Consider the following 15015-nt stretch of genomic DNA (forward strand, 5'->3'; position numbering starts at 1 on the left):
GATGAACTATATATTTTAATAACACAACATATTATTGACCTTAGTGCAAATTAAACAACTCTGGGACTCAGTTGTACTCAACAAGTGCCACTACCATACAGGGCAATTCTATAAGCTGGCTTGTAGAGGTTGGTGCCACTTAGAGGGGCATTTTCAATATGACACCTGACTTTGGACGTTTTGCAAAAAAATGTCCAAAATCTAAATAGGAAAGGAGGTCATTTTCTAAAATGAAAAACATCTACCTTTTTTTTTTTTTTTCGAAAATACTGTTTGTGATTTGGATGTTTTGTTTTTTGGACGAGTTTTTTTTGGTCTGTTTTCGAAAAAAAAAAAAAAAAAACCTATCCAAGTGCAAAACGCACAAAATCAAGCCATTGGGATGTAGAAGCCAGCATTTTTAGTAGACTGGTCCCCCTGACATCCCAAGACAGAAATAGGGCACCCTAGGGGGCACTGCAGTGGACTTCATAAAAGCTCCCAGGTACACATCTCACCCTTGCTCCCTTACCTTGTCTGCTAAGCCCTCCAAAACCCACTACCCCCATCTGTACACCACTACATAGCCCTTGCGGGTGAAGGGGACACCTATATGTGGGTACAGTGGGTTTCGGGTGAGTTTTGGAGAGGTCACAGTTTCCTCCACAAGTGTAACAGGTAGGGGGAGGTGGGAGCCTGGGTCCAATTGTCTGCAGTGCACTGCACCACTGCTAGACTACTCCAGGGACCTGCATGCTATCTAATGGACGTGAGTATAACATCTGAGGTTGGCATAGAGGCTGGTAAGTAATGTTTTTCATCACATTTTTTTGGGTGGGAGGGGTTAGTGGGGAATAAGGGGAGGTCACCCCTGATTCCCTCCAGTGGTCATCTGGTTAATTAGGGCACCTTCTGTGCCTTATTCGTTCTAAAAACAGGTCTAGCTCAAAACGTCTTAGTTTTAGTCCTGGATGTTTTTGTTTTGTTCCATTATGGCTGAAAAACATCTAAGTCTAGGAACACCCAAGTCCCACCCTGAACATGCCCCCTAGAGATTTGGACGTACTTCCGACAGACTTCATAGAAAAACGTCTAAAAATAGGTTTTGAAAATACTGATTTGGACGTTTTTGTGAGGAAAAACGTCCAAATGCTGCTCTATGCCACTTTTAGATGATTTTCTGTTCTGAAATGAGCCCACTAGACACATTAAAGGGCCACTGACAGGTGCCTACATGCTCTAAGCAGTATTCTATAAGTTAGTGCCATAGAGGATCTTTTACTAAGCCTCGGTAGCATTTTTAGCTCACTGTAGAAATCAGTTGGCAGTAAACGCCAAGATGCCCATTATATTCCTATGGGCATCTTGGTGTTTAGCACCAGCTGATTTCTACTGCAAGCTAAAAATGCTACCGTGGCTTAGTAGAAGACCATCATAGTACATAACTGTAAGGCGGTGTGTCTCAGTCATGCATGTAGTTTATAGAATACTATAGATCATACATATCACTTGGCACGCTTAGGCGTGCCATCTTATGCCTGCCATCTTATGCCTGCCATTAACATGGCATAAGAGGGTGTGACTAAACATGAATATGCCAGTATAGTTCTTCCCTCCCCAAAATTTGCACACGATTCCACATGTTCTACTGCGTTCTTTTTTCTAGCCCCTAGACAATGGAACGATCTTCCCCTTCCCCTCAGGTCTGAACTGTCTCTCTCCCAATTTAAATCTCTCCTGAAGCTAATTTCTTTAGAATTGCCTTTAGGCCCCGATGCTGAGAAGGAAATGTGGGTGCTAGAGGCCATTAGCACTGGACTAGCTACCGCTGTAGCGTTGGGAATGAATGCACTGAAGCAATTATCAGTACTGGCATTAAATTTTATGCACAGAACTTGCTAAGTGTATAGGCGTGGGATGGACGGGTCATGGGCATTTCAAAAATCTATGCGCATTATTATAGAATACACTCACTTTGCACCTAATTTAGGCATTGGGATTTAGGCCAAGTAAAATATGGCCTAAATGGACACAACTAAATTTGGTCACTTGGAGAGGCGTTCAGCGTATTCTACATACTGCATAAAAAGTTAATCCGATTCTATCAAATTTAGGCGTACTTTACAGAATACGCTTGGGCGTATTTTTTACCACGCAGATTTTTCAGGCACAGTATATAGAATCTAGCCCTTTGTGTGCTTGTCTCCTTTCCTATCAATATTTGTAGTTCCTTTCCTTGTTTTTATTATATTTTAATTTGTACAGCGCTTTGACCTTCTTTTGTACAGGCAGTATATCAAGCAACGAATAAACATAAGCATTCTATAATGGAAGCTTGGTGCCAAGACATTATATAATTGGTGCTAAGTGTATGGCATTCAGGTGCCCCAATAGCTTAAGTAATTCCAAGGATGTCAGTATAGGAGCAACTCCAGACTTTCAGAGGTGCCCTACAAATAAAACAATAACAAATTTTCAGTCATGTTTTTCTAACGTACCAACAATTTCTGCTTACTTTCATTGGCTGATTAATTTAAAAAAAAAAAAAAAAGTAATATACTGCTGTTAGGAGTATATGCACAACAGAGTACTTTATTATACTGTAAAATAAAGACGTTACCAGCAAATAAAAAAACCCATGAAAGGTCATGCTTTTTTTTTTTTTTTGCTTGTTTTCATTCGTTAAACACATGCAATGACATGAAATATGTTATTGATATTCTTCAGGGCACTGGAAATGACAGCCCATATCTACTGAAAAACCTTCTATGTTTATTTACTTTAAAATTTATATCCTGCCTTTAACACGGCGGGTTACAAGTGTACATTCATAAGCAATATACACAAACAAAATACATCTAAAATCATAATGCCCCAAAAACCCTATCTGTCCAGTGAGTTAAAAGCAACACAGTAAAAATACATAAAACTTACTCTAAAAAAGCCTTAACAGTGAATTTTCAATAATTTTACAAACTGTTGTACACTTCCACAACACCTTAAATAACTGGGAAGCTCATTCCAAGAAACAGCAGAAAACACACAGTTCTGTGTCTCCACATAATGACACGCTGTGGCAGAAGGACCATGCAAATACTTTGCAGATTCAGAACACAATGTACATCTTGGCATATACAGCTTCAATATCTCAATAAAATATCCAGGTAGTTCTGCATATAAACATTTAAAAACCAACATAAGAATCTTAGAGCCCTGTTTACTACGGCACGCTAGCATTTTTAGCGTGTGCTAAAAATTAGCACATGCTAATGCTGGAGACACCCATAGGTGTCTCTAGTGTTAGCAGAAGCTGATTTTTAGCAAGTGCTAAAACATTAGCACACCTACAAACAGATGATCAAAACCCCGCGCAGTTCCAAACAGCGCTCCAAAAACTAGCACTGGAACAGCGCAGGGTGTTATTAGACCTATGATCAGAGATAATTGCAGGCAAATTTAAGCACGCAATTATCTCTGATCATGGGGTAGAAGAGCGGGAGAATTGTGCCTGAGCATGTGCTCAGCACAATCCTCCCGCACTTGTTTGACAGGTCTGGGCTGTCAAAAGCCCAAACCTGTCAAACACAGGGGCTGGAGATCCATGGGACCACCAGGCTCCAACTACCCCTGCCCCGAGCAACGGGGGCTGGAGGTCCGGTGGACCTCCGGTCCCCCCCCCCCCCCTCCAGGTTCAGGGAGGGCTGGAGATCCGGCAGGTCTCCAGCCCCCCGTAACTCCCCTCAACATTCCAAAACAGTCCCTGGTGGCCCAGTGGGCAACCAACCCCCCCCCCCCCCCCGAGCAACAGAGTTTCTCTCTTATATGGTGTGTAGCCCCGCCCAGCGAAACCCAGGATACACTGGGCAGGGCTAGGCGCCGCCATTTTGCGGCGTCGAAGGAAGAGGAGGGAGGCAGGCTACATCCTTCCTCCAACCCACAAGGTAGGGGGGTAGGTAGGGAAGGGGGTACATTGATCACTGGACCACCAGGGACCCTTTGCTGGGGGGGGGGGTTGGGGGGCTGGAGACCCAGCGGATCTCCAGCCCTCCCTGAACCTGTGGGGGGAGGGGGGATCATCGGGGTACTGGAGGTCCGCTGGACCTGCAGCTCCCTGTCGCTGGGGGCGGGGGGTGGTCTTCAGGTTTGCTTTGTTGGGGGGAATGGGGGCCTGCTAGCATGCTGGACAGGGCTCACCATGCCTCCCCAATGATCTGCAAACTCTGCCAGCTCGCAGCTGGCGTAGGGTTTGCCGTGGCCAGCGACTCAATCTTTGGTGCGCTGGTCGCTGATCATTGGGGATGAATGTTTAGCCCTGTTTTGCATGCATTTGTATGCTAATTGCGTTCAGAGCCCTCGAACGCGCCGTTTCACGCGCTCGGGGACTCTGATCATTGGGCGTTAGCAAATGCCGGCGCTAACAGCCTCTAGTGCCGGCGTTTGCTTTTGATCATCCCCATGCTACAGCGCAGCTTAGTAAACAGAGCCCTTAAACTGCACCCTGAAAAATATTCCTTCTAAAATAAAATGTATCTTCATTTATTGTGTCTGATCTAGACATAAGAACATTAAGAGTAACCATACTGGGTCAGACCAATGGTCCATCTAGCCCAGTATCCTGTTTTCCAAACACTGGCCAAGCCAGGACACAGGCACCTGGCAGAAACCCAAATCATGACAACACTCCATAGTACAAATTCCAGGGTAAGAAGTTGCTTCAAAATGTCTCTCTCAATAGCAGACTATGGACTTTTCCTCCAGGAATTTGTCCAAACCTTTTTTAAACCGAGACACACTAACCACTGTTAACACATCCTCTGGCAGAGTTCCAGAGCTTAACTATTCATTGAGTGAAAACATATTTCCATGTACTTCCCCAAGTGTCCCCTAGTCATCGTACTTTTGGAACAAGTAAAAAATCGATTTACTTCTACTCATTCTACACCACTCAGGATTTTGTAGACCTCAATCATATCTCCCCTCATCCATCTCTTTTCCAAGCTGAAAAGCCCTAACCTCTTCAGCCTTTCCTCATACGAGAGGAGTTCCATTCCCATTATCATTTTGGTCGTTCTTCTTTGAACCTTTTCTAATTCAGCTATATCTTTTTTGAGATACGGCAACCAGAACTGAACGCAATACTCAAGGTGCGGTTGCACCATGGAGCGATACAGAGGCATTAAAGTATTTTCGATCTTATTCACCATCCCTTTCCTAGTAATTCTTAGCATCCTGTTTGCTCCTGTGGCTGCTGCTGCAAACTGAGCAGAAGATTTCAGCATATTATCTACAATGACACCCTGATCTTTTTCTTGAGTGCTGACCTCCAAGGTGGACCCTAGTATCAGGTTACTATGATTCAGATTATTCTTTCCAAAGAGCATCACCTTGCATTTGTCCACCATTTGGATAAGGTCTTCCTGCAATATTTCACAGTCTGCACATATTTTAACAACTTTGAATAGTTTTGTATCATCTGCAAATTTAAATTACCTCACTTATCGTTCCAATTTCCATATTATTTATAAATATGTTAAATAGCACCGGTCCCAGTACAGATCCCTCTGGCATTCCACTGTCCACCCTCCTCCATTGAGACAAATGACCATTTAACCCTACCCTCTTTTTTCTATCCCAAAACCAATTCCTAATCCACACCGGAATCTTGCCTCCTATCCCATAACTCTTTAATTTTCTCATGAGTCTCTCATGAGGAACTTTATCAAAAGCTTTCTGAAAATCTAGATACACTACATCAACCGGCTCACCTTTATCCACGCCTTCAAAGAAATGAAGCAAATTGGTGAGGCAAGACTTTTCATTTCAGGCAAGTGGAGTAAAGACCAATGGCCTCTCCCTGTTTGCAGATGATGTTACTTTCTGGGCCCTTCCTGCCTCACCTTTGAGTACTTCCTCAATACTCAGGGTTAGCCAGCAAGAAAAAGTTGAAAAGAAAGTACTAATTTAAGCAAAATACAATTGAATGGGGTGTGGAGATATGAAATCTTAAGATAATAACTAAAAGATATCCCCACTGAATGAAAAAACCCCACACGTATCCAGTAGTGTGGCAGCTGTGAGTGTAATGATGATTTTTTTTAGGAAAAAAGGCCTCACAGAACTCCTCGATGATACACAACAGACCTGAAACGGGTCTTGAAAAAGATCTTCTGTTCATCATTGGCCAAAAACCTAAAGTGTATTGCGGTAACTGTAACGTTCTTCGTACACTGGTCTAAACAAATCGAACACTTGTGAAAACATACCACAGCAACAACACTGTGAGTATGTGTATGAAGTTTGAAAGAAATACTTAGCTTTCAAACAAACAGCACTAAGGTGCTCCACGGTGCGCTGTCAATCTTTCGCGCTCTTGCCCCAAGCCAACGATGGCCAGCATTTCGTTTTAGCTGCGTCAGGGTCTTGGTGGCGGACTGCTTTGGTAACAGAGATGGAACGAAGATACAATGTTCCGCACTCTTGCCCCAAGCCAACGATGGCCAGTGTTTCGTTTTAGCTGCGTCAGGGTCTTGGTGGCGGAACTGCTTTGGTAACAGAGATGGAACGAAGATACAATGTATCTCCAAGCTCGGCAGCTGGTGGTTGTGTTCACAAGCTGCTGCTGCTGCCACCATTGCTGCCCTCCCCCTCATGCATGCTCAGTTTTCATGTATGCAGAAAAAAACAAGCATTCACGGGCATGGGTCAGCAGTGGCAACAGCAGCTCGGGGACACTGCCACTGGCTGCAGAGCTTGGAAGAGTTCTGGCTGTTGGAACAGCAAAGGAAGTCTTCACCTGGAGATCCTTGCCAGATCAGGTATTTATATTTTGCATTCAGGTGGAGGTTGGTGGGGCAGGAGGGGAGGCAGGGTAAGAATTTGGTATCTACCCACTAGTTTAGCCTTGTTTCCCCCTTAATCAACCATCTGGCTATGCCTGTGAACACAATACAAAGTCATTTGTGATACACAAATCCCAAAGTTAACATATTCCAGTTAATAAACTGAAAATAAAACACTTTTTTCTGGATATTTTATTTTTCCATCATGTTGGTCCCAGTTTCTCCATCTTCTGCTAATTCTTTTCCAGTGACTTTTGTCTATTTGTCTTTTCTTCTCTCCCCTGTCTTGTTCTATTCCTTCACTACACCTGTCTATGACATATCAATCTTTCCCTTATCTGTCTTATCTCCCTTTTTTATTTTCAGCCTCTATCCACCCAACTTCATTTTTTCTCACCCTTTTCCTTCTTTTAACTTTTCAGTTACCAATTAACTTTCCATATTCTTCTCTCTTTCCTTGGCTGTCCCATTTCCCATCATGCCTTCTCAGCTTGCTATTCCCTTCCATCTATCCTCCATTACTACCTCTGTTTTCGCTATCCTCCTCTCAACAATTATCTTGCCATCCCTTCTTGGTCTGTCTCACATGGTTCCACAATTTTCCCTCCCTCCCTTCACTGTTGGAGCCCAATATTTCCTCTCCCTATCCCCCCACCATGGCCTAATATCTTCCTGTCCCTTTTTCTCCACACCCCTATCATCTTCCTGTCCCATCTCTCTACTCTCCTGCCCCCCCCCCCCCCATGGTCAATCATCTCTCTTCCTCTCTCTCCCCTCCATGGTCCAACATCTCTCTTCCTCTCTCTCCCCTCCATGGTCCAACATTGCTCTCTCTCTCTTTCCTGCTGCTGCTGCCGTTGTTCTCCTCCCACCCTATCCCACATAAGCCAGCATCTCTCCCTACCTCCTCCCCTTCCATTGTTCAACACAACACATGTCTCTCCTTCCCTGTGTCCAACATCTTTCTCTTTCTTCCCAACTACCCTCCCATCTAGCATCTCTCCCAAGTCCCATTGCATTCGAAACAGGAAGTTGCTTCAGAAGGGGGTAGAACGCACCAAAGGAACAGGAGTATAATCACTGGCCTACTAGAGGTTGCTATGTAACACAAGATCAGAAACACATAATGGTTTCATGGGGTAAACTATGCCATGCACATGGGGCGTGCAGGAAGGCACATAAAAGCTACAGGGACAGTGCTCCATACACATGAAACCTACTCATGTATCCATGGCTATTTTTCCATATGTTGATTGTCACTGAGCTTGTATTCACATATATACCCATCTTCTGACAGCTAGTAAGTGCTAGCACACTGCTGAATACAGGTGTCATACATGTATATCTGTCTGCTATTTTGAAATGTAGATATTATGGCTCTGTTTTTTTGCCATATTACCAGAGGGTGTAGTTATGCATATTTTAGATTCGCCTCCACCCTCCATCTGCTGACCTCACATACATGTTGTTTCTAAAATAGGGCTTTTAGTGATGACAGCTGAGTGATGATGTGTAGCATCTCTTACAAAAGTACTTTCATTTTTTTTGAGAAGTCATAAAGCTATATTAACTAGATTTTGACATTATGAAGGATTAACTGTACTACTACACTTTACCAGTTTGTTCATGGACCTTGACACTGCAACTTTTAACTCTCAAACTTTAAATGACATTAGCTAGTGGTTGTGTTCCTTCCCTTTTTACTCTGATTTTATACTTTCTTTTTTTTAAATGGTGAATTTTTCCCCTTTCTTGGGCTCTAGAAATATGGCTGAGGTTCCACATTGCAATTCCATATTGTAGCCTATATTTCCATCTGGGAATCTTGTATCTAAACTTAAAAACCTCTGATTACAAATCAAAAACTACTTTTATGTTTAACTCAACAAGAAACCATTTTGCATGGCTGACCTAGGATGAAATTTCTTTCAGCCAGGTTACTCATATCCTCCCTTTATTGTTGCACTCTTGTCATATTTTTCTGAGGTGTGGTGATGGAGAAAAAAAAATAGAAAAAAAAAAGTAGGGCAGCTTGCTGCTGGCATTATTAAAAGGAAAACTAAGTAGCTTCCTGTTCATCTTAGTCTGTATCGGACAATATAAAGAGTGTGGTCATCTGTAATTTACTAGGGCTAAGATATGGCTAATTCATTATTTCTCAACTTTATCCTGAAGCCTGAACTAGCAGGTCTGGCTTTCGGGATATCTGCAATGAATAAACGCCAGATATATTTGCATACACTAGTCTCTAGAGGATGTAAATGTGTAACATACATACTCATTCATGGATACTCTGTTAGGCAGAGGCATAGCTAGGTGGGGTGCAAGGGGAGCAACTGCTCCCCCAAACAGATTTTGAATGAAATAGTACCTATACAAAATGGGTCTGCAGCTTTGCACTGGCACCTATTTTACAAAAGGTTTGCTCCCCCTGACGTCAAAACCTGGCTACGCTTCTGCTGTTAGGTGAAGCTCCAGGACAAGTCTTGTAAACACTGATCTAGATGTTAAAACAATGAACTCTTGGGAGAATGCCTGGGATTTGATGACTTCAAATGTTGCCCTCCCACAGTTCTTCTAACCATAAACATAAGAGGAAAATATAAAATACATAAGAAGAAAATATAAAATGAGCAAGGTTTGCACTAAGAACAGAAAAGGTGGAAAATGATTCATGCATCTGATCAATAAATTGAATTGTCTATAAAAGTGACACCAGCCTCTTTCCTATTTTTAACCAAAAGCATGTTAAATTAGCTTCCTATGTTTGACTTTAGCCAACTAAGACTTGGAATTTACATGATGGCTTCTTCTTTCATTCGTCCTCTGGAAGCAGTGATCTTCCTATGCTTGACTTTAGCCAACTAAGACTTGGTATTTACAGTACAAGATGGCACCTTCTCTCATTCGTCCTCTGGAAGCAGTCATAAAACATCACACAGCAAATCTGGTAGCCAGGTTTCCTATCCTAGTGGTAACTATAGGTCAGCTTCTGAGGGACCTGGTTGTAAATTATTTTGTGATCTGGATTACATGAAAGGCATGTAATCCAAATTATTACCACTGTTACATCATCCTTATTTAATGAGATACTGACTAGGTCATATAATTGAATGAAACATCATTGTAATATAAAAACTCTCTGCTAGATATTATTAGGAAGGAAACTGAAAATAAAACAAAGGCTATCGTAATGCCTCTATATTGCTCTATTGTGTGACCATATCTTCATTTCATTTATTACCATTTATATACCGCCCTTATCCAGAACAGTGAATAAATCAAACATACATAATAAAACATTGCAAACACATCAAGTGCAAAACAAACTCAGTAAAGATATAACAAATAAACAGATCACCATATTGTGTCCATCAGTTACACAGATACCTGCACCAACAAATGATGCTTCAGTAGTCTCTTAAACAACCCTGAATTCTTCTGTGTCCTGAGAGTTCTGGGTAATTAGTTCCACTCTGTCAGTCCAGCAAGAGAAAAGATACGCTTCCTTGTATCCTCTAAACAAAACAATCGAAAATCCGAAACTGTTACAGACAGGTGTTAACCGATCGAAGCACCCGCTTCGGGCAATATAGATTAAGACAATCTGATAAATCCTGGGATGAGTCATGATGCGCACAATAATGAACCATCATCAGCAACTTAAATTCGATTACATCTTGCATGGTCAACCAGTTCAACTTCTGATAACATGTTCCTATTTTGACAGTCCATATAACAAATGTACTGTTGAATTCATTATTACCTGCAATGCCTGCATATGTACAGCAGGCAGTCTCACATAACAGATATTACAGTAGTCCAAACCAGTCAAGACCAAACTCTGTAGCACCCTATAGAACTTATTCTGATAATTTACTAAGTAAACGCAGCTTATAATATGATCTTTTCACCACAGAACAAATCTGAGAGGAAAAATGACAGTGCAGTATCAAACAGTACACCCAAATTTTTTATGACAGAAGATAAAGGAATCATAATATCAGAGATTACAACCTCAGGTGGAAAAGACACTGCTGGTTTAGTGGTCACCAGCAATATTTCTGTTTTTGACATATTAAGGGATAAACTATTCTGAAACATCCAATGACATATTCCTTCTAGAATTGCTTGTAACCGAGTAACCATGATAGGCACTGGCTCTGTCAACGGGAGAAAGAATTGTATGTTATCTGCATAAATGCAGTATACCACTCCAAATTCCTTTAACACCCTACAAACTGGGGCTATATACACTAACTAATATCCCGGACAGAGCCGAGCCTTGAGGCACTCCACATGTCACAGTTCTCAGACAATTCATCTCCCACATATCAGTAAAATATGACTTGAACCAAGCCAAAACAGATGCCTCATCACCACAATCCATTAAATGCTTTAACAAAATCCAATGGTTGAGGGTATGAGGGTATCAAACGCAGCGGACACATCCAGGAAAACCATAAGATAACTAACATGGTTATCCAACCCCTGCCGAACCTCATCCATGCTCACTGCCATCAACTCTTCAGTACTGTGTGCACTGAGAAATCCATAACAAAATGGATGAAGGCATTGCTCATTCAACAAATGATCCTCTAATTGACAGTAAACCACTCACTCAGCAATGTTTCCCAGCACTGGTAAAGAAGCAACCGGTCAATAATTGCCGAGCATAGTAGCTCCCAGGGCAGGATATTTAATTCTGGGCATAACAGTAGCAACTTTAAAAACAGCCAGTACTAACCCACTATCCCGCGATTTATTAACCATTTCAGACAGCACTGATGTAGACAAATTCTGCAAACACACAGTCTACGCACATCCATCACAGACCCTGTTGGACGACAAGATTTCAAATATGTTGATACCTCTCTATCAGACACCCTGGCAAATGTATCCCAGCATGCCATATTCTCCCTCTCAGTATCACATACAGTCACATCATGAGAGAATCCCTGCATCACATTCCTGACCTTCATCTGAAAGAAATCTGCAAACTCATCAGCAGACATCCCAGAATCACCTAAGGAAGGTTCTTTAACTGTAGATAAGGACCACAGAAAACAGCTCTCTAGGTTTATTCAATGACTCACTAATCTGCTTTTGATAATACCCACTCTTTTTTCTTACCACCATCACTTGATACTCCTGCAACTTTATTATATAACTATCTTTACAATCTACATCCCTGTTTCTCCGCCACTCCCGCTCAGCCCGGTGCAACTCTCGCCATAGCTGTTGTAAACCAGCAGAGAACCAAGGTGTGGAATTACATCCTGTGTTAACCTTCACCATATGCTCAAGTGCCACCTGATCCAAAGCTAATGATCAACCAACCCAGATAGATCCAAATCAAAGGCTTTAACTCAGGCAACCATACTTCCTGCAACTCTTGTGTATCCACCTCCCCTCAAATTTCTTTGCGATCATCTTGTCCTTCTGGTTACTTTTACTAACCAAAGGTAATATAAACAATATCAAGCTATGATCGGTCCAAGGTAAAGGTACCATATTTCATATCAATTAATGCATCACATACCTGGGCGGCAAACACAAGATCCAACATATGCCCTGCTTCATGCATTACAGCATTCACTATTTGCTTAAACCCTAAGGCAGAAAGAACATCAAATAATACATGCGAAGAAACAGCCCTCATAATCACTGATTTAGTTAAATCCACTGGCAGTGTCACCAGCATATTCCACAAAAGACAATCTTGTTCCAACACAAATGGAGGACAATACAACACACATACATTCAAAACAGTATTTTTCATAACTAGTATTTCAATCATTCCAGGACTCTCAACAATCATTCCAGGACTCTCAACACACACAATCTCTAAACCCAAACACTCACGGTAAATTAGCGATATTCCTCCCCCTCTCCTAACTTCCTGACATGCCCAAACCCAAATATAACCAGAAGGACAACATGATTTTACCAGAACAATATCTGATGTTTCAAACCAAGATACAGTCACTGCAAGCACATCAAGAACATTTTGAAGCAATAGATCATGAACTAGTATTTTGTGAAGTTCTGGTTGCCTCCTCTAAAGAAAATATAGTGGAACTACAAAAGGTTCAGAGAAAGGTGATGTAAAAGATAAAGGGGATGGAACACCTCCCTATGGAGAAAGATTAAACAAGTTAGTGTTCTTCAGATTGGCGGAGAAACAGTTGAGATATGATAGAGAGCTATAAAATCATGAGCGGAATGGATCGAGTAAACAGGGAATGGTTGTTTGCTTTTTCAAATAATACTAAAATGAGTATGTTTTGAAGCTAAACAGTACTTTTAAAACAAATTGCTTTTAATGCACAGTTAGGCTACGGAATTTATTGGTGGAAGATGTGGTGAAAGCAGTTAACATATAGTGCATAGGAGTGGAGGAGTGGCCAAGTGGTTAGAGCACCGGTCTTGCAATCCAGAGGCCGGTTCAAATCCCACTGCTGCTCCTTGTGATCTTGGGCAAATCACTTAACCCTCCATTGCCTCAGGTACAAACTTAGATTGTGAGCCCTCCTGGGACAGAGAAATATCCAGTGTACCTGAATGTAACTTACCTTGAGCTACTACTGAAAAAGGTGCGAGCAAAATCTAAATAAATAAATAAAAAATAGTTGGGCTTTAAAAGATATTTAGACAAACCCTTGGTAGCCAGGTAAACTTGGGAAATGGATCTGCTCCTTGGGATTCTACTGGGTATTTGTGACCAGGCTTGACCACTATTGGAAACAGGATGCTGGGCTTAATGGACCTTTGCTCTGACCTAGTATAGCATTTCTTATGTTCTGATTTATTTTTCTTTTAGAAAAAATGCCTTTTTAAATTGCTTTGTGTAAACTGTAGATCACCTCAACATTATGTACCAATATTTTTCTGGATGTTTTCCAACCCTTTTAGCTTATTTAGTCTTCACTGATCAAGGTTCCCCCCCCCCCCCCCCCCCCCCCCCATTAAAGGCTCAGAGTGGGGGAAAAAAGCCCTTGAAAATTTGGTATATGGTACCCATAGTAAGAGGTGCCTGATGTTCTACGGATCTCATTGGAATTGTCTTTTTGCTAAAATAACAATTATTTGTAGATTAATTTATAAAATCAAAGGCTAGCAGACAGGTACATATTCTCCTCTATATGTCCTACTCTGTCCTGCAAAAACATTATTCCACATTAGTGAAGCTGCTCTATGAGTCTGAAGATTTAATAGGCACATATTATAGTAGTAGGCTTTGCACTGAAAACAAAAACATTAAAAATGTAGGAATGGAAAGTCAGCAAACATTCTTCCTGTGATACCTTACAATGGATTAACTTAAAAGAAACCTACATTCACAGTACAGTCTGTAAAGCTTCCAAACTACATTGGACAAGCAGAAATATTGACTCTCCATCGGTTTAAAATATTTTTTTTTCTGGGCCTCTTTGCTAATTTCATAATTTTTTTGATACCTTACTTGACTAAAAAAGGAAGAGGTAGAGACAAGAGAGCAGCTCAGTCTGCAAGTGTTTTAGCCTTGCAAGACAAAGTGTAGGTGATTATATTAACTAAGCAATACATGAGGGAACAGGCATCTATGAATGTCAGCAGAAAGAACACCTTAACTGATAATGAAGTACGCTGTAAAGTTGAAAAAGACTGTAAAACTTAATGACATAAAAACTGATGCCCAAGCAGGCCCTTACCATCACTTTTGCAGATCTTCCAAAGGAGATCCTTCTTCCCTGCCCAGCTCTGGAAGCTCTCAATTTGAACATCTCACTTTGAATACTGCAAAAGTTTCTTTTATATGCTTGTGTAAATGATAGGAATAAACACTATACTGTAAAATATAGTGCATCCAATAAACAAATGGCCTTATGTCTAGTATTTGCTGCTAAACATGTAAATCAGTGGATTTTCAATAGCAATATCTGGATACTGCCAGCAAAAATCCCTCTATCTGATCCAGCACTAAGTAAATAGGGTGCAGCAAGGGTAGAACAACTAACTGTATATAACAGCACAGGTATTCTTTAAAAGTTTTTGGGCACCTTTTTTAACAGTTTTCTCAATATGCTGACGATGTTCAGATCTTCACTTTGGTTTGCCTCAGGGATACACATTGGGTGCCCTCTATGTTATTCATTTTAATATTCAAGTTTCTCTTCTCTGGATATTCCCTCCGTCTTATTTTTTTTTTTTGTTG

At 41.3% G+C, this 15015-nt stretch overlaps 1 pseudogene; it reads right to left on the reverse strand.

Moving 5' to 3' along the window:
* The window catches only part of LOC115478353, a 40095-nt pseudogene extending 25337 nt beyond the window's left edge, over positions 1-14758 (reverse strand).
* Between the last annotated feature and the right edge of the window lie 257 nt (positions 14759-15015).

This window comes from Microcaecilia unicolor, chromosome 10, assembly GCF_901765095.1.
Source record: "Microcaecilia unicolor chromosome 10, aMicUni1.1, whole genome shotgun sequence".
Lineage (NCBI taxonomy): Eukaryota > Metazoa > Chordata > Amphibia > Gymnophiona > Siphonopidae > Microcaecilia > Microcaecilia unicolor.